At 39.6% G+C, this 21,806-nt stretch overlaps 1 protein-coding gene across 39 annotated transcripts in view; it reads right to left on the reverse strand.

Moving 5' to 3' along the window:
* Nucleotides 1-21,806, reverse strand: part of MAGI1 (membrane associated guanylate kinase, WW and PDZ domain containing 1) — a 674,066-nt gene that overhangs the window by 211,494 nt on the left and 440,766 nt on the right. The gene's annotated exons all lie outside the window — the stretch shown is intronic.

Consider the following 21,806-nt stretch of genomic DNA (forward strand, 5'->3'; position numbering starts at 1 on the left):
GGAAGGAGGTTCTGACACAGGCTGCATCACAGATGAACCTTGAGAACATAATGCCAAGTGAAATAAGCCAGTCGCAAAAAGACAAATATTGCCTAATTCCATTTATATGAGGAACCTAAAGTGGTCAAATTCAGAGACATAAAGGAGAAGGGTGGTTGCCAGGAGCTGGAGGAGGGGGCACGGGGACTTGTTTAATGGGAAGAGTTTCAGTTACACAAGACAGAGTTCTGGAGACTGGCTGCACAACAGTGTGGATATAATGTGACATCTGTACACCTAAAAATGACTAAGATGGTAAGTTTTACATTATACGTATCTTAGCACAATTTAAAATCTTGCCAGGAGCTCCCGTCCTGGCTCTGCAGTAATGAACCTGACTAGTAACCATGAGGGCATGGGTTTAATCCCTGGCCTTGCTCAGTGAGTTGAGGATCTGGTGTTGCCATGAGCTGTGGTGTAGGTCGCAGACACAGCTTGGGTCCAGCGTTGCTGTGGCTGTGGCGTAGGTAGGCAGCTATGGCTCCAATTTGACCCCTAGCCTGGGAACTTCCATATGCCATGGGCTCGGCCCTAAAAAGGACAAAAACAAAAAACAAAAAACCTTGCCAATATTTAAAAACCGGGAGAAGTCACAGAGAAAAAATAAACTGAGATTTCCAGCTTGTGTTAGAAAATGGAGAAGAAATGACAGCATGCCCTGCTGCCTGGCATGGAGGCTGGAGCAGAGGGGCCACACGCTTTGATGTGCTCCAGTCCCTTCAAGTTCCCTGGTGCCAACCTGCATAGCACGTATCATTTATTGATGGCAGGGGTTCCCAACAGGGGTTGCTGATGTGTGTGAATTAGGACTCTTACTCTTAGTTCTAGCCACAGCACCCTTATCTGTACCCAGAAGATACTCCTAAGATTCTGGGTGTATCCAGAGAAGGCTACCATATCTTACCAAGTCTAGGACACTTGAGTTACCTGATTTATGGAGCCTTAACTAGATGGAGAGAAGTCAGAGAGGCTGTACTGCATGAGCTATAGCTAAGACCAACATACTGGGACTCAGGAAAGATGAAAAGCCCTGAACTTCCACAGCTCAGTGGCATTCTGTCTCCCTGTAGGGGTGAATGCAGCCTTTGCTCTCCTGCCACTGGAAGGTTCAGCCTCTGAGCAGAGGTTCTGGACCTCACTCTGTCAAGAGCTCTTAAATCGGCTAATTAGGAGTCATGTGCTTGGTGGCCACTAGCAACACAAAGATCCTTCTCCTTCTCCATGGTGACTAATGGCCCACTGAAGAAGCCCACTTAGACCTCATGCCCAGCACCCCACCTGAAGGAATGCAAGTGTGATATGTATTATCAGGAATGATTAGTTTAGGTCAATTCATTTATATTGGGCAACATTGTATTATACTGAATAATTCTATAACAAGAGAAATCACTTGAAAATTTTATTTCTGGGTGGCTTCCACAGCATCTTATGTCTCATCACAGGGAATGAACATCAAGTGGATTGCAGGTCTCAGATCCTATAGATCTGACAAAATGAAAATACCTACTATCCCCACCCCCTCACCAGGAAGCTTTTAGAAAATGTGTGGCTGTGATTTTAGTTGTCAAATGATGAGGGGTAGATGCTACTAACAATTACTGTGCAGAGGCAGGGACAGGAAATGGTCTCTGATACTTGAGACGGGTATCACACAATGGAACTGACCCACCCAAAGGTCTTCAAATCAAAGAAGGAGAAGACCATGCTGTTTTATGTTGACTCCTTGGCACCTGAGGGCTTTTAGCACATGACCCAGGTATACAGGAAAATGAACCATGGTCAGAATTCAGTAGCTAGACTCCCAAGGTCTAGCAGAGAATATAAATACTTTGTGCTCCCTTGAAAGCCCACACACAGTCTTTCTCAATCTCAGTTTCTACATCTGCAAAAAGGTGGGACTTCTGCTCACCTTCTGAATTTTCTGAAGGTTTAGCTAAAGTATGGTTATCAAAGAGGGTTTGCAACTATAGAGCCAAGGGCACAATTAAAGGGTGGCTTTTTAAAAACTATGGAAATAGCCCAAATGTCAACAAATGAATACATTTTTAAATTAAAAAAAAAACTGTCAATGTGATATATATCAAAGAATGAACTGTGAAGACATGCTAAGTGAACTAAGCCAGATACAAAGGACAAATGCTATGTAATTTCACTTACATGAGATACCTTGAGTAGTCAAATTCACAAGACAGAAAGGAGAAGCATGGTTACCATCAGCCGTGGAGAGGAAGAAAATGGGAATTATTGTTTAATGAGCACATAGTTTCAGTTTGGGAAGGTTAAAAAGTTCTGGAGATGGATGATGGTAGTGGTTCCATAAGAGGATAAATATTCTTCATAAAACTGAATAGTATACTTTAACATAGTTACAATGATAACTTTTGCTATGTATAGTTGACTACAGTTTTAAAAGTTAAAAAAGAACCTTCCTCACCTGTAAGAATGAATATATGTGCATAGTAGATAACGCAGATAAATAAAATGTAACTTCGTGCACAACTGAGAAATGACCATGCTCATTCTTCAGGTTTAAATCCTCCAAGGATTTATTCTTTTAATTATTCTTTAAGATCAAAAATGTTTGAGAAAACATTATCTGGTGAACGTTGAATCTTGCACTATTTTCACCGAGATAATCAGTTTGGACAAGGCAAGGAGGAATTCACAGCATCAGAAGGAAGGTAAGGGGGGGGGGGGGAGGAAGAACAATAGGAGAAGAAAGAAGGAGAGAGAGAGGGAGAAGAGGAAGGGAAAGGGGAAGAAAAAGAAGACGACAAAGATGAGGAAGAAAAAGAAAAAGGAGAAAAAGGAGAAGAAGCAAACCAAACTGTCCACTATTGAATAACAAATTCAGTTTTGCCACTGTATCCATAGAAAAGTGGGTTTAAATGTTTTTAAAAATCAGATGCATTTCTGAATTGTGTTACCCTAAAGAGGGCAGAGAGAAAGGTCATCTCTTTTTCCAGAAACCTATAAACTGGTTTGCTCTTTACTGTTTTTCATTAAAATTTTAAATGTGAAATATGTTCTGGCAAATGAAAAACCCAAATCCACCTGCCCACATTAGGGATTAATTGCTTGGAAAATTCCATTTTAAAAATTGTAGTGGTTGAAACTAAGGGGCATTTTTTTTTTCCGCATCACTCAACTGTATGCGAATTATTTTATATAACTTCCCATCAAGGCAATCAAAATATATAATACAAATTTTTCCTCAAATTTTGTATTTTGGAAAATGTAGAAGGATATAGAAGTGTTCTTGAAATGGTTTTAAAAATCATGAGAACATACTGAAGACCTATCAGTCAAAGAAAATTGTATAGTGTTATTTATAAAAGCATCCAGATGATTTTCAAATGAATCCCTCAGTGAAATTTCAGAAGACTTTATGAAACAGACTTTTCTACTTCATAAATGTATTAAATGTATCCTTCAAAAGCACATATGATTAGGAGGATATATGATGGGATTACCAAGAAAAAAAAACATAACCAACTAACTTCTTTCAATAATTGATAGGGTTTTTATTTTTGTTTTGTTATATAAGTCAAAGAATACAGCAAAGAGTAGATTTCAAAAGCCATTTGGTACAGTTTTCCTATAAAATCTTTGATAAGGGAGAAGCTAAGAGTGACTGAACAGAGTACCGATCGATGGCTCAATTTTGAGAAGTGCCACCCATCTCCATATTTGACTGTCCTATCAGTGATGTGTGCATATCTTAAGTGAAAATACAAATGGCATGCCAGTGAAAAATAGCTTTAAGACAGTCCTAGTAATTTGCCACACAAAAGACTTAAAATTATTTGGCCAATTTAGACAAATATACCTAACCTCACAAGAAAAGATTAAAAAATTTAAAAAAAATACTATTATTTGGGTGTTAAAAAAATAGCACATATACACCAATGGGGAGGTGAATTTAGGAGAAAGAGGCAGGAAGGAATTATCCTTTAACAGAGAAGTTCTATGAAAAGCAAGGAATTAATCCTTCTAAATTGTAACTAATAAGAATGAGGCAGATCAGATTGTTTTATAATGCTGAGCACTTATGTGTAAAGCACCACTAGTTCTCAGTACTTGAGAAGTAATATCTCATCAATAGCACTCAACAAGGAGGGCACCACTATGATCCAAAGACACAAAGAATTTAAAGGATGGTCCGAGGTCACATGATTTTAGGTGAGGAGAGCTGGATTTGCATCCCAGGCTAAGAGAGCAGGTGATAGGAACATCACAAGTTAAGGGCAAGCTAAAGGTGCAGAAAGAAGAAGGGGCAGAAAGAAAGCCAGTGTGCTAGCACATGATGTGTGGCACAAAATGAGGGGACACTGGACAAGCACATGGGGAGTTATCACTGACCACCGCAGGAGAAGATGGAAAAGACAAGGTTATAAACATCTATCCTTCAAAGTGGTTGTGCAGAGGCAAGAGAACATCTGTCAAACATGCATACAGAATTTAGGCACTGAGTATAGAATTAAACTAGAGACCTTGAGTTCCTTTGATCCTATAAATAGACTAGCAGTAACTGTGGTAGTAGAGACTACCATTTATCAAAAATATCCTATATGCAAGTATCCTTTATCCTTATAACAACATTGTCCAGTAGATCTTACCATGCCTATTGTAAACACAGAAAAATTAAAATCCCATAGGCTAGTCAGTTAACAGAACCAAGATTCAAGGATAGATCTGTCTAGTTACAAAAAACCAGTGCCCACTGCACAACTTTCCTTCCCAAAGGAGCAACCAGACCATAGGAACACTTTATTTGTGCAGTAGTTTTAGCAAGAATCTAACTCACACCTAAAACCAGATTGTTTCTCTCCAACTTAGTCTCCAAAGAATTTCCCAGAAATTATCATGAATTTCAATTTAAATTTGCACATTTCATTCACAAGGAAAAAGAAAAAGCAAACATGTTACAGATATGAAGGCAAAGTTAAACTAGCCTATCTCTATCCCTCAATCACATGCCCAAAATAACCAATGAAACTATCCTGAAATTGATATTTGCTCTTTTCACAAAAACTATATAAATCAATTAATCAATCAACCAATCAATCAATACACAAACACACATATATATATACACACACACATATAAGGGGTTTCTTTTCATTCAAATAAAATCAAGCTGTACATACTACAAAGCATTCTCACATGCACATTGATATTAAAATTCTAAACAAAACATCGATAAATCAAATCTGACAACTAAAAAGGATAATAAAATATGACAACAAATAAAAAGGATAATAAAATATGACCAAGTGGGATTTATCCTCGTAATGCAACATTGGTTTAACATCAGAAAAATCTATTGAGATAATGTGCCATACATAATAAACTTAAAAAGAAAAATCATATGATCTTCTCAATAAACAGAAAAAAAAGCATTTAGCAAACTTCAACACCAGTTTCTGATATCAAACCTTCAGCAAATTATAAATAACAGGAAACTTCTTCAACCTGATAAAGGGAATCCATGAGATATGTACAGCTAGTGCCATATTTAATGGTGAAAGTTCAATCAAGAAGAGAACATCTGTTCTTTCATTTCTCTTCACTTTATTAGAGATGCTAGCCAGTGCAATAAAGCAAGGAAAGGAAATAAAAGGCACCCAGATTGGAAAAGGAAGTTGTAAAACTTTTTTTTTTTATCATCAGACAGCATGATATTTACATCCAGAGATGGCAAAATGTAACAGTTCTTGTACCTAAGTTTTGCTTTTTTTTTTTCGTTTTAGGTCCGCACCCATTGCATATGGAAGTTCCCAGGCTAGGGGTCGAATGGGAGGTACAGCTGCCAGCCTATGCCACAGCCACAGCAACATGGGATCTGAGCCACATCTGTGACCTATACCACAGCTCATGGCAACTCAGGATTCCTGACTCACTGAGCAAGGCCAGAGATCGAATCTGCCTCCTCATGGATACTAGTCAGATTCATTTCTGCTGCACCACAATGGGAATTGTGTATGTAAGTTTTACTGGGTGTAAGTTTACTGGAACAGAGTCACATCCATTTCCTTATGTATTGTCTATGGCTGCTTTCCCCATACAATGGGGAAAAGTTGACGTGGTGTGAGAAAGTTTATATGACTAACAAGCCTAAAATATTTACTCTCTGGCTTCTTAAGAAGTAAAATTTTCTGACTCCTGATCTACATACAAAATCTGATGAAATATACAATAAAATTATGAGACCTAATAAGCCAGTTTAGCCACACTGCAGAATACAAGATTGCTATACATAAATCAATTGCATTTTATATACAGGCATACTTGATTTTACTGTGCTTTGCTTTACTGCACTTCGCAACTACTGTATTTTTTACAAACTAAAAGTATGCAGCAACCCTGCATTGAGCAAGTCTATTAGCACCATTTTTCCAAGAGCATATATACTCAATTCATGTCTCTGGGTCACATTTTGGTTATTCTCAAGGTATTTCAAACTTTTTCATTATTATTGTATTTGCTATGATCAGTGAGCTTTGATGAAACTAACTGGTTTTTTGTTTTTTGGGTTTTTTTAATAGCCATACCCTCAGCATATGGAAGTTCCTGGGCCAAGGACTGAATCTGAGCCTAGGCTGTGACCTACACTACAATAGCAGCAATGCCAGGTGGTTGAACTCACTGAGCCAGGCTCGGGATCCAATCCAAGCCTCTGAAGTGACCTGAGCCACTGTGGTCAGATTCTTAACCCACTGTGCCACAACAAGAATGCCTGTATTTTTAATTAAGGTATGTACATTGGTTTTTTTAAAGACATAATGCTATTATACACTTAATTGACTACAAAATCATGTAAATATAACTTTTATATGAATTAGGAAACCAAAAAGTTATGTGACTCACTTTGTTGTAATATTTACTTCAGTGCTGTGGTCTGGAATTGAACCTGCACTACCTCAAAGGTATACATGTACTTGTAATTTGTAATCAGAAATTGAATATTTAAAATACATTTATATACCACATCTTCCTAATCCAGTCATCTGTCGATGAACATTTGGGTTGTTTCCATGTCTTGGCTATTGTGAATAGTGCTGCAATGAACATGCAGGTGCATGTGTCTTTTTTGAGGAAAGTTTTGTCCAGATATATGTCCAAGAGCGGGATTGCTGGGTCATGTGGTAGTTCTAAGTATAGTTTTCTAAGGTACCTCCATAAACGGCACAAATGAGCCTTTCCACAGAAAAGAAAATCATGTACTTGGAGGACAGACTTGTGGTTGCCAAGGGGGAAGGGGAGGGAGTGAGATGGATGAGGAGCTTGGGGTTAACAGATGCAGACTACTGCCTTTGAAATGGATTAGCAATGGGATCCTGCTGTGTAGCACTGGGAACTATGTCTAGTCACTTATGATGGGGCATGATAATGTAAGAAGAAAGAATTTATACATATATGTGTAACTGGGTCACCAGGCTGTACAGTAGGGGAAAAAATAATGTATTGGGGAAATTTTTAAAAAATAAACTTATAATAGCATTAAAAACCAAAAAATGCTCAGGGATAACCCTGACTAGGAATATCATTTGCCAAAATGACCTGTATAGATGCAATAAGAATTTACTGTGAAATATTTTAAAAGATGTACCCTGTTCATGTTCAATATCTTTAAAAATGTCAATTCTCTCCAAACTGTGCTATATCTCTATATCCAATGCAATCACAATCAAAATCCCATCATACTGTGTTTTTGCAGAAATGGACAAGCTCTACCATCAAGTAACAATTATCAATTACCCTTTCAACAGTAATTTCTGTACATTCTAACAACAACCATTTGGAAATTCAGTTTAGGGCACCAGAACAATCAACATAGTGATACCAATATCATAATATATGTAACATACTAGCAAGAAACTAGTGGTGATCCATGGCAATTCCATGCAGACATTACAAATCAATCACTATACACTCTCGCTAAGCCTCGATGAAGCATTCCAGTTCTAACAGCTTGGAGCTGGTACAAAAGGTGAACCCTCATTGCCATTCTAGACATCCTGTGGATGCTGCTGACTGAGGTAAGTAAATAGTTGTCTATCTTCATCTTTTTGCCTGGCTCTCTCTGTACCACTTTATTGCTTTGCCAAAATCAAGGAAAATGGGTTTTTGTACTGCTGCCTACATTTAGTCTTGCATTTAAATATGTTCCCATAATGTTCTTTTTTAAGAGCCAATACAGGACTCATATATTCCAGGAAGCTTCCTATTGACTAAGCCCATGACATACTAAGTGTGACTTGCTCTGAATCATTTCAGCACTGGATTCTGGGCTAGATGACACCATATTTAGTTATCTGCAGCTAGGGTTATTCTCTGAGCCTCATTTTTCTCACCAATAAAATGATGAAAGTCACATGTATATTACAGAGTTGTTGTGAAGACAAGAGATGATGTATGTTTACCACTGGGATATGAGCTCTACCAATACTGAGATTTTTGTCTAAATCACTGTAACACCAGCACCTAGAATACTGCCAAGCAGATGGTAAGGGTTGAATAAATAGCTATTAAATAAATGAATATGTAAATAGCGTTTCCCATCGTGGCATATAAAAAGGAGTTCAATTCATGTACATAGATAATGTTCTGTAAGAATTGAGCTTCTTGAAGCTAGTTACCCTGGAAGATCTCTTTGTCCCTGGGAACATTTTTTACTCAGGGCTTCTAAAGGTAGAAATTAAGGCAAACGTCATGAACACATCTGGACTAGAGTGAAATAAACAAGGCACAACTCTTGGGTGCAAATTTTACAAAAGTGCCCCCCAAACTTGGTAACTGAGAGAAATAGTTATTTTCATGCAATATTTTTTAAAATCAAAAATAATGCAGAAAAATCCCCAATGAACCAAATTATCAATTTTAAATAAAGATAAGATCAGTTCTGAGCAATACTGAAGCCTGAGGCAATGGGACAAGAAAGAGTAGCACTGACTCTACCTTTATTTACAATAATTTGACTTTGAAAAACAATGTATTAAAATAGTATTTCTCTTGATTATTAAGTTTCACAGCACCCCTTAAGTTCTATGCTGAAGGTGAATGCCTCCCTGGTTTCATCTACCCCTAGCCCTGCCCAACAGTCTAACCCAGCCTTGAAAAGTCCCTTAGACTGTCCATGAAATAGAATATTCTACTCTCAATACATTCAGCTCAGTCAGTTTGTCTCCACTGTTGGAACAGCTCATTGTTTCTCCAGGTAAGCCCTGCATGAAGAGGCTGGCTTACACTGAAGGAGCCTGGCCATCTACAAAATGTGTCTTTAAGCAGCATCATCACACTCAGCTCAGGAGGTGCTGATGTTATGGGCAACTTCTGGGAACTGAGACACAGCAGAATCATGTCTTCCATGTTACCCAGACTCCAGGCCCTGCCTCCAAGGCAGATGGACACAACTACACCACTTTGTCTGTGTGTTCTTACTTGTATTCTCTCTTTCTCTGTTGTCTGTCTGTCTCTGTCTGTCTCTGTCTCTCAGACACACACACACACACACACACACACACACACGTTTGACTTGCGCAACTGGGAGGCATAAATAATGTGACCTACTGGAACTACAATACCATCCTCCCCAGCCTACCTGCCCATGGACTGACTGACTTTGTCCTCAGGAACTGCAGCTCCTCCAAATCATGAGTGATTTCCTCCAGCCACCAAGACAAAGGAGACTCTGGCAGCCAGGCTCTGTATTCCTTTTGCTTTCCCTAAGTACCCGCACCATATTGCTTCCCACAAATTCACAGTTTTATCCTGAGATGAAATCGCACCATTTCTGCCAGGAATCACACACGGAAACATGGTTCTGTTTTGTTTCTGGACATACTGTATTTGATAAAATTAGAAGGAAGTCACCATATCAACATTTTCACACAAGGAGAAAGGAGAAAAAAAAAAAAAAAAAAAAGGCAGAAAGCAAAACTCAACTCGCTACAAGACCCAGAGAAGAGACAAGAAAATGTTTCTTTCAGGTTTCAAATCTTCAGGTGCAAAATATTCATTCCTCTTCCTCTTTGTTCCCACTCATGGCATGTAGCCAGCTACCAACTACTATAAGAACTGGATACCAATCCCATTAAATCTGTTTAAACCTAAATGGAGAGACAGTCATGGGGGGAAATGAAATCTCCCTGGTCCAAGTCTGTCCAGAAGAATTGGATATTCTCTGCAAGCTCTCTGAAAACAGTTCCGTTTGAGGGGGGTCACTGTTACAAACAATGGACTTGGCACAGCACCTCTCTTAACAGAAGGGAGGTTGGGTAATTATGTTCATGTAAACATTCATGGCGGGAATGTTCTTGAAGTTCAAATCAGCCATTGTCCAGCACTACCACTACGCAAATTCTGCAGTCACTGAGGATCACATTTAACTAGTTCCAAGTACTTTCCAGATGAGGTAACAGAGGCTTGCTTAGCAAGGCTGGGTATCCCATCTTAGGTCATAGTGATCCTCCCCAAAAACTTCTGCCAAGGAACCATGATTTTTTTTTTTTTTTCTTTTGGCTGTATCTGTGGCATATGGAAGTTCCTGGGCCAGGGATCAAATGCGAGCCATAGCTGCAACCCATGCCAGCCAGATCCTTAACCCACCACACTTGGCCAGCCAGGGATCAAAGCTGTATCACCACAGAGACAATGCTAGATCCTTAACACACAATGCTATAGTGGGAACTCCAAGGAACCATGACGTTTTCAGCTGCCCTATAGTGAGATCATTTGAGTCCAAGACTGGCACAGGTCTGGGCTTTGTCCAACACCTCCCCATGTTTCCACAAATGAGACCCCTCTCCCCAATGCTCTAAGATATGTCATATGACATGAGTGGCTTCAGAAATGCAGCCAGGAGTCACAAAGTCACAAAGATTCACACCTCTGAGACTATCGCAAAGGGAATCATGGATGGAGAGTGATTCATAAAAACTCACTCAGTTTGTGTGCACAAAGAAAGCCAATGAAATGAGACAAGTTCACTTGCATTCTTTCTTCATTAATTAGTGTATCTTCTTTCTAATTATAAAACTATAATGATCTCACAAGGCTATTAGCTGCCTGAAGCTGCAAAGCCTTTTCCCATCTTAGTCACTGATCTACCCCCATCCAAGTCTGCATCTAATGTTGAATAAACATTTCCTGAATACATTTTTTCAATGAAAGAAAAATATATCTATTTATTGAGAAATTCTCCAAAACATGGGAAAATATTTTTTTAATTTTTATTTTATTTTATTTTTTGTCTTTTTGCCATTTCTTGGGCCGCTCCCATGGCATATGGAGGTTCCCAGGCTAGGGATCGAATCGGAGCTGTAGCTGCCAGCCTACGCCAGAGCCACAGCAACGCAGGATCCGAGCCACGTCTGCGACCTACACCACAGCTCACGGCAACGCCGGATCGTTAACCCACTGAGCAAGGGCAGGGATCGAACCTGCAACCTCACGGTTCCTAGTCAGATTCGTTAACCACTGCGCCAAGACGGGAACTCCAGGAAAATATTTTTAATGAAGCAAAACTCATCATTTCACAACACAAAGATAGTGGCAGTTATATTTTAGCATATTCTGATCAAAAGGTATTATGTGTATGTACATACACGTTTTCAATCTAATTTGAGATTAGACCATATATAGAATTTTGCATTCTACTTTTCTGTGCCGACTAGCATCTTATCTTACTTTTAACTTTAGCCTTCCCTTTGGTTCTCTCTTCTTCAATTCAAGTGCATTGGCAGCTAAAGGCACCAGAAATGACTAAATCAATACACAGTAACCCAAAGTCAAACACCAGAGGTTCTTGCTAGAGTTAAACATCTTTGGTAGAATAAAAGGAGCCTAACTAGTTCTTCCTTATTCCTAACACAGGTCTTTTCTTTTTTTTTCCCAATTAACAAGTCAAACAAACACCAGGACCACTACGGTCATATTAAACTTTATAGCATTATCCACACAAAAAGGATATATATCTTTATACCAAAGATAAAGAATGGCAGGACCATAAAAGAGACACGACGGACAACAATTGTGGGTATCAGATTATTCAAGCACCTCTGAATCTTAAAGATTGCCAAGCGGTTCCCATAAGAATCAAAGATTTTTTTTTTTCCCAACTGTTTCAGACTATGAAAATTCATTTCTAAAAAATCAATTGTGCCTTTTAATTCAGCTCACTTCTTCATCAATATCTCCACTTGAGAACCAAATATATAATGAGACCCAAAGTCTCCAAAGTTGAACAATATTCTTCCCCTTCAAACCTCCTTGCAGCCCACCCCATCTCAGTAGATGTGGCAGCAGCTTCCCTTTGGGCTCAGGTCAAAAATCAGGATGTCTCCATTTTCTCCTCTCCTTCTCCCACACCTCCCATCAAACCTCTGCCTTCAGAAAAGACTCAGCATCTGCCCACTTCCTACTAATGCTGGGCAAGCTTCTATCACTGCTCACCTTCACAGCAGCATAAGCCTCCCAACTGGGCTTCCTGAATCCCACATACCTCCTCATCGTCTTATACCCACAGAGCATCTAGAATGGTCCTTTAAAATGTTCAGTCAACCAATGGGCAGCACGAGGGACATTTCTGGGGTGAAAGAAGGACTGACTTCCATGCCTTGGTTGTGATAATGGTTACATGACTATGTGCATTTATGAAAGCTCATAGAACTATGCCAATAAAAAAGTATTTTACAATATGTTAAAAAAAATTAAACTAAAAATGTAAGTCCGACCAGAGAAGTTTTCTGCTCTAAATTCTGTATCATAAAAGTGAAGGTCTCACGTGATCCAATCCTCTATTGCCTCCCTGATGTCATCTTCTAATATACTCATCTCCCCTTCTGCACATTTTGGTCCAGCAACACCACCCCCCACCCCCTTACTGCTCCTCAAACAAGTTAGGTAGGCGCCTGCCTTGGAAACTTTGTGTTCGTTTGTTGCCTTTACCTAGAATGTATCCTCCCTCTTCAATGGTACTCCCCCTCCCCACCCCAGATATTTGCATAGTTAAGATCCTCTACTCCAACTCTTGCATGAAAGTCACCTATCCAATTAGGCTCTGATTAACGTGGCCAACCATCTCCCATCAGCATTCTCAATACCCCTTAACTGCTCTACTTGTCCTTTTCCTTTCACAGATTTTTATCCATTTCAGACATAGTCTTGTAACTTACTTATCTATGGCCATTGTCCGACTCCCCATTGCTCACACCCAGGGGGAACCAAAGCTCCTTGAGAACAATCAGCTTTCTTCTGTTAGCTAATATATTCCCAATGCCTATTAAAGCACCTAGAATGTAGTTGGTATTTAATAAATACCTACTAAATAGATGAATATACAGTTGGACCTTATCACAGTGTGAGGCACTACACTAGCCCCTACGATAGATTCAACATGTAAACTGAAGTTATTCTGTTCCATAAATGGGTTCGACTACCTAATCCCCAAGTTCCCCTCTAGCTCACAAACTCATTTCATAAGGGTGTTTTACTTAAAATTTTTTATTAGTTAAAAAATTTTTTTAATGATTTTAATTTTTTTCAAAAGGATATTTCAAACTATACCAAGGGCTCCATCAGAATGTCAGCTTCCTAATTGCAGGAATTTTAGTTGGCTTCCTGGCTGCTGCATTCTTGGACCTAGAACAAGGCATGGCATGTTATAAATGCTCTGTATCTGGTGATGAGTAAGCTCCCTGTGGACAAGAGATTACAGCTCTTGTTGGTTCTGAGTGTCTGATCACACCCAGCACATACACAGAAGAATACCAAGCATAGCGGCTCAACTCTGGGGTAAACTCAGTCTAGTTGCCTAATGGTCAGATCAAAACAATCCCAGGTGGCAGGACTACACAGAGACCTTCCTCAACACTCTCAGGAATATTAGCAAAAGGGATGATTTTAAACATGGCACAGAAGGACTTGACTTTGGGTGGCAGCCCGCTGGAATTCCAATCAGGTGCATCACATCAGACAGAACCTTATCAGTGTGAGTATTCTGGGCATGAAAACAAGGTCAAGTAAGCCTCTGGTGGAAAGCAAGCTTCTCCGGAGAAATTGCTGGGGTTTCCCTTCACATCCTGACCTTGTTACCTCATTTCTCAATCTTTTTTTTTTTTTTGTCTTTTTGCCATTTCTTGAGCCGCTCCCGCGGCATAAGGAGGTTCCCAGGCTAGGGGTCTAATCGGAGCTGTAGCTGCTGGCCTACGCCAGAGCCACAGCAACGTGAGATCCGAGCCGTGTCTGCGACCTACACCACAGCTTACGGCAATGCCGGATCCTTAACTCACTGAGCAAGGCCAGAGATCGAACCCGCAACCTCATGGTTCCTAGTCGGATTCGTTAACCACTGAGCCACGACGGGAACTCCTCATTTCTCAATCTTGATCTTCACATCAAGGCCGCCATGAGCCCAACTATCCAGGAAAGAAACCTCAGCTATGACTTAACCCAAAGTCCTCTGATCTATCACAATTCTCACAGGCTTTGCTTCACAGATGTTCCAAAGATGGACAGGCATCTTCAGCAAATAGATCCTGCCATGAGATAGGACTACAGTGTGGACAAACTTTGGAGTGATGGGTACCATTGTCATACTCCATCCTTCACCATTAAGAAAGACATGTTTGTAAACCATATATGAAATTTTACTTATTTATTTATTATCTTTTTTTGTCTTTTTAGGGCTGCACCAGTGGCATATGGAGGTTCTTAGGCTAGGGGTCAAGTTGGAGCTACAGCCAGTGGCCTATGCCAATGTCAGATCTGAGCCTTGTCTGCAAACTGTACCACAACTCACCACAACACAGGATCCTTAACACACTGAGCAAGGCCAGGGATCCAACTCGCAGCTTCAAGGTTCCTAGTCAGATTCATTTCCACTGCACCACGATGGGAACTTCCATAAATGCAATTTTAAATTACACACAAAACATTAAGAAGTTTGGGATTAAGAGATACACACTACTACATATAACACAGAAAAACAACCAGGATCTCCTGTATAGCACAGGGAACTATATTCAATATCTTACAATAATCTATAATGGAAAAGAATCTGAAAAATGGAGTTCCCATCATGCTCAGTGGTTAACCAATCCGACTAGGAACCATAAGGTTGCGGGTTTGATCCCTGGCCTCGCTCAGTGGGTTAGGGATCCAGCATTGCCATGAGCAGTGTTGTAAGTCACAGACGCAGTTCAGATCCCACATTGCTGTGGTTGTTGCGTAGGCTGGCAGCTATAGCTCCAAATTAGACCCCTAGCCTGGAACCTCCATATGCTGCAGGTGCGGCCCTAGAAAATACAAAAAGACCAAAAAAAAAAAAAAAAAAAAAAAAGAACCTGAAAAAGTACACATATATGTATGTATATGAATCACACTGCTGTACACCTGAAACTAATACAGCATTGTAAATTAGCTATACTTCAAATTAAAAAATAGTTAAAAAAAAGAAAAGCAAAATTCATTTAATACTGTATTTTGTCTAAACTGATATATCAAACCACTGTAATTTCAACAGTAATAAAAACTTATTAATAAATAAAATATTTAACCCTCTTTTTTTCATACTAAGTCTTCAAAATCTGGTGTATGTTTTATACAGATAGCATATTTTGAGGCAGCCCGGCCACCACAGAAATGCTCCAATGGTTACGTGTGACTAGTGGCTACCAAAGTGCAAATCCCAACTCTAGATGTTAAGTTCCTTTTCCTTCAGGATACTGTTGCTGCTCTCTGGCTGGTATCATTTTTTTTTTTTTTTTTTTTGTCTTTTTGCCATTTCTTGGGCCGCTCTCGCGGCATATGTGAGGCTCCCAGGCTAGGGGTCGAATCGGAGCTGTAGCTGCCAGCCTACGCCAGAGCCACAGCAACACGGGATCAGAGCTGCGTCTGCAACCTACACCACAGCTCACGGCAACGCCGGATCCTTAACCCACTGAGCAAGGCCAGGGATCGAACCCTCAACCTCATGGTTCCTAGTCGGATTCGTTAACTACTGCGCCCCAGGCTGGTATCATTTAAAGATCTTAAAACTGATCTGAAAATGTCTTCAAACCAATAATGACATCACTTTCATTATTCTTGATTTCAAAAGCATGCTTCTTGCAAGGCAGTTAAATGAAGTCATGTTATAACGTGAGTTATAGTTGAGTAAAACATACCTAACTTGTCTGTATTATTTGATAATAATACATATGTTCCTGTGACCTTGGACTAGAACACATTTCACTGAATATCATCAACTTTCTTAAGCTATTTATGGTGGGATTTCTTATTGATGGCAAGGGCAGTATGTGCTGACTGCAAGGTTTTTTGAAACAGCTATGCCAGTATCAACAACCACGAAGGACAAACAAATGAACATCAACAGAAAAGAGGCTGGAACAGGAGCAAGTTCAAGTGCATTTACCTTGTCATTGTAATTGCACCCCTGCGGTCTAGCTCTTAGTGTTCTAATAAATGCAACCAAGATGAAGCTTGAAAACAGGACTCTGTAAGAATGTAAAGGAATGTTCCAGCCAACTTGTTTATTTTATTTATTTATTTATTTATTATATATACATTTTTTTGGGGGGGTCCTTTTTCTTTTTTTCCTAGGGCTGCACCCGCAGCACATGGAGGTTCTCAGGCTAGGGGTCTAATCAGAGCTGGAGCTGCCAGCCTACACCACAGCTACAGAAACGTGGGATCTGAGTCACGTCTGTGACCTACAACACAGCTCATGGCAACGCTGGATCCTTAACCCACTGAGCAAGGCCAGGGATCAAACCCACAAGATCATGGTTCCTAGTTGGATTCATTAACCACTGAGCCAAGAAGGGAACTAGTAGCCAACTTTTTAAATGACTTTTTAAAGAACTGAAAACACATTCAGGTTAGGTGGGAATTTACCAGCTAAGAGTGTTGCTTTGAAAAATCTATACCAAGAAGAGCTCTTGTCATGTTCTCCTTAAAGATAAGATTGTTGCTTCTACTAGCCTCTCAGAGGCCAAGCTGATGACCAGAATAGGAAAGGCAGTTCAATGTGGAGAACTTTGCACAGTGAGAGGGGTGTGAAGTTCAAAGCTAGACGGAACATAAAATAATTAACACATCACTGAGCATCCAGACTCAGACATTCTCTACCCCCATATCCATTTTCGACAGCCCAAAAAAGCTACTTTTGCAAAAGAGAGCAAACTGGCTGAAAGCTAATTCTCTTCCTTTAGGTGGAAGGTTGGGTTCAAGTATTGCTCAGCCTACATAACGAGATATTCTGGCCCAGTTCTAACAGCTGATTCAGCAGAGACCAGCTGGAATAATGGTTTTTAGGAGACCAATCCTGGAATTGGTGAGGCCCTGAAAGCATCCTGCCAAAGTCAGCGATTTCCTCAAAATGGGGTCAAGTTATCAGAACTGAGATGCTCTATCCACAGCCCTCTTTCTTGGAGAAGGTAAAGGCTAGCCTATATACACCCACTATCCAAAAAACAGCCAAGACATAATTGGCAGCAACCTCCAGCAGAACTGAGTGATAAGCAGTGTTTAGCAAAACTGGGAAGCCATGGATTTATCTGCAATTACTTGCGAGTATTCCATTCAAGTGGCAGAAAAACCTGAAGAATGAGTCATGGGTCATGGCTTTTGACTTTTGAAAAAAGCATATAAAAGCAGAAAGAAGAAAAGCAGGTGGCATCCTAAATTCTTATGCCCTCAGCCTCCCTAAAAATAAATTTGAAGCATGTGGGCAAAAAGATATCAGTAACTACAGCACTAAAATAAATGGAAAACGTCAGAGTTACAACTTAACAAACATGCCGAGATTCAGGACAGTGCCTCTCAAAACTGTATGTGTGATATTCTTGGTAATTCGAGCATAAAGAGCAGGCATGCTTTCTGTGACTCATTTATTCATTCAACCATTTTATTCATGCCTTTCATGCACTGGGTACCATACCAGACAATGGTGCTACAATGGTTAATGAGGACCTGCCTGCATAAGTTCACCTGCGTCAATGATATTGATATTTACATTAAGAGTTATTATTTGGTGAATGTGCCACTATGTGTTATGTTCTATGCAAGGCACTCATTTAAACCTAAAAATCATCAGCAATTAGGCATTGAGACCATTTTACAGATGATGGAACTGAATCTTACAGCAGTCAAATGATTTGTCATGATCAGCCAGATAGTCAATGACAGAGACAAGATGCAAGTCTAGATTTGATTCCTATCCTAAGCTTAATGTTTGAAAATAAGATCTTTATACTGTATAGCACATCTTGTTAATAACCTATAATGGAAAAGAACCTGAAAAAGAATAAAAGTATACATATAGTGTGTGTGTGTGTATATATATCTGAATCATGTGTATATATGTATGTGTGTATCTGAATCACTTTGCTATACACCCGAAACTAACACAATATTGTAAATCAACTATACAGCAGTTTTAAAAAATAATAGGTTTATAAATAATGTTTGAAAATATCATTTTGATATTTTAAAAAAAATCACACAAGCCAAACGTTAGCAGGACTGAGTGATAGTTTGTGCATTCCATTAAAATTTGTGGTTGAAAAACCCTCACTTTAAAAAACAAATAAAGGATACTTCACCAAAAAGACATATGGATGGTAAATACACACAGAAAAATATGTTCAACATCTTAATCATTTGGAAAATTCAAGCTAAAAATCATAATGAAATACGTCTTCACTATGTATTAGAAAGTCAGGGGGAAAAAACTTTTTTAAAATTTTACAGTAGCAAGTGCTGGTAAAGATGCCGAGCAACCACAACTCTGGGAGTGTGCAAAATGGTTCTGCTTTTTTGGAAAAGACTTTGATGGTTTCTTACGAAGTGGAACACACTTACCACACAACCCAACAATCTTACTCTGAGATATTTACCCCAACAGAGTGAAAAATCTAGGTTTACACAAAATCTCTACACTACACCTTTCATTCTTTCCCTGGGGCTCTGGATCTTGCTTTCTTTGTAAGCTCCTTTATTGGATTTATTCATAATCCCCCCAAACTGGCAATAACTCAACTGTCCTTCAGCTAGTGAATGGATAAACACACTGTGGTACATCCATGCAATGAAATACTATGCAGCAAGAAAAAGGAATACATCTGAGACACTCACCAACAGAGATGAACCTGAAATCTCATTTGTTAAGTGAAAGAGGCTAAATCCAAAAGCTTCATGCTTTATGATTCCATTTATATGACATTCAGAAAAAGGAAAAATTATTAAGGACTGAAAACAGATGCAGTTGCCGAGGGGTGAAGGAAGAAATTAATAACAAAAGGGTAAGAGGAGAATTTTGGGGGATGTCAGAACTATTCCGTATCTTGAATGAAATGGTAGTTACAAAACCGTATGCATTTGAAAAACTCCGAGAACTGCATAGCCAAAAGAGCAAACCATATTGTAAGTAAATTCTAAACAGTGAATAAAATTCATTGCAAAAAATTATGACTTTAACATGAGAAATCAAACACCTTTCAAAGACGCATTCAATACGTAGAACTCATTTAAATTACAACCATCTCAAATTACAAGTAGTTTTCCTAATGACAATAATGTTGGAACATCTATCTTTTCCAACTGACAAGTAACTGACTTTTTTTCTTTTAACACCTTCTCTCTGGTTGGCAAGCAGAACAGTTCCCTCCAGTAGCTTCACTCTCAATGCTGGAAAATGCAAAAACATGGCACAGGGGTACTTCTGGGATGGGGAAGCAGGTTTCTCAGCCTGTAATAAGTCACAAGAGCTGCTGTGGCTAATGTATGGCTTTGCAGGGGAGAAAGTGCCATGAAGCTGTAATTTTCCAAAGGCTTACTGGTTTCCCATTAGGGGAGATGCATCATAAGAATAACCTAGTCAACTGCCCTGGAAGTTTCCATCCTCATCTACTGCTGGGTAAGTGCCTTGCTATCAAAGTCATAGTTAGTTTCTCTTGACATATTTTACCATTCCCCAATAAGATATCCTTGGGCCCCAGAGTCTCTCTTTACCTTGATGTGTTGTTGTTGTTGTTGTTTTACTGTCTGTGGAATATTAGCGAAACGCCCATCCCACTTTTTTGCATGACATATTATAACACAAAGAAACCAAGCAGGGAGTTCTCATTGTGGCTCAGAGGGTTAGGAACCAGACATAGTGTCCATGAGGATGAGGGTTCGATCCCTGGCCTCACTCAATGGGTTAAGGATCTGATGATGCCACAAGCTGTGGCAAAGGTTGTGGATACAGCTTGGATCTGGTGATGCCATGGCTGTGGTGTAGGCCAACAGCTGTAGCTCCAATTTGACCCCTAGCCTGGGAACTTCCATATGCCACAGGTGCAGTTGTAAAAAAAAGAGAGAAAGAAATCAAGCAGAAGCACTCCAAAGGCAAGTACTTTTATGAAGTGTCTGTCAGGCCAGAGCAGAGCAGTGTTGGGAGAGCGACGCTCTCAGATCTAAATTTCCGGACACACATGTAGTTCCCTCCCTGGGGCTTGAGAACTATTCTCCTGCTTTCCTTGGAGGCTCCTTTCATGAACAGCCCCAAAGCTCTGGCTCATCTGCCTACCAAAGACTGGCTAAAAACCTATATTACAAGTAATTCAAAGCATGAAATGAAAATTGATGCTTTCAACTCCTGTAATGATGAAAACGGGAAGCTGCCAGAGACTCCGTGTTCCTTCATTTTCCATGTCAGTTTCCAAGAATACAGACAGCAATATGTTGTATGAGAACAGAATGGAAGCCGAGTGAAGCATCTCTCCCTAAATTTGACCCCATTAAGGCAGACCTTTTACAGTAAAACACAAGTCTGGTAGTGTCGTATGAAGAGCAAAACAAAACCAAAAACCTTCAAAATAGACACTCGGCAGAGTAAAGATGACAAGCCGACTCCCTGTATACAAAAGTACATTAAAACAATGAACTACTAGGCTCTTGAATGGAAACAAAATCACACTGTCCAATCTGAACAACACAGATGAAAGCCTTATCACTGTTGGTGAGATGGGTGGTTCAAGTTCTGCCTCTACACAGTTTAAACATAGGTAAAACAAGAGAGCTGAGCTAGAATACCATCTCAGAGTTGCTTGAAATATTATGCTCTACAGTTTTAGGAATTATAAAAGCATAGACGGTAACATATTTTCTTTCTCTATTAAAATGTAAGTTCCTGAGGGCAATCATTGTACCCTTGATAACCAGGACATATACAATATGTTCAAAATTGCATGTCTGGGGGGATGATACTAGAGGTAGGATAAGTTTGCTTTGCTCCATCATTTGACCATCAGATTCCATAAATATGAAATACATACCTATACATCTAAATTGGGATATCACGGTAGAACTGGTAGGCACACATAAATGCATGAGACATGAAACTTAGCCTTGAACTTATGTTCCAGATAGGGAAATGAGAAATGTTAACCTGAGAAAAGAACCATATCAGCAGTAAAGGGTTTCCAGTGATACTATCTAAGGGTTCAGAGCAGAGGTAGGTCAGAGTGGACAGCGGGGATTCTGCAGAGAAGGCTTTCTCAAGTGCATAGACATGAAGTCAATCCTTGACTGGTCAAGAAAGATGAAAAATGGCAGAGAAAGGGACTCTTTTCCAGAGCAGGATATTATACAGGGGCATCGAGATAAGGTATTTCTGAACGTTTATGTATTAACAAGATAGCATGAAAACAGGTTCAAACTTGCCAAACACCCAGGCTCATTCACCCCATATTCTGCTGGACAGCTCCACTGAGATGTCC

Source organism: Sus scrofa, chromosome 13 (genome assembly GCF_054392235.1).
Source record: "Sus scrofa isolate SSC_HxYL_T2T_F1_AM1 chromosome 13, Sscrofa_HxYL_maternal_Yorkshire_Landrace_v2.0, whole genome shotgun sequence".
Classification (NCBI taxonomy): Eukaryota; Metazoa; Chordata; class Mammalia; order Artiodactyla; family Suidae; genus Sus; species Sus scrofa.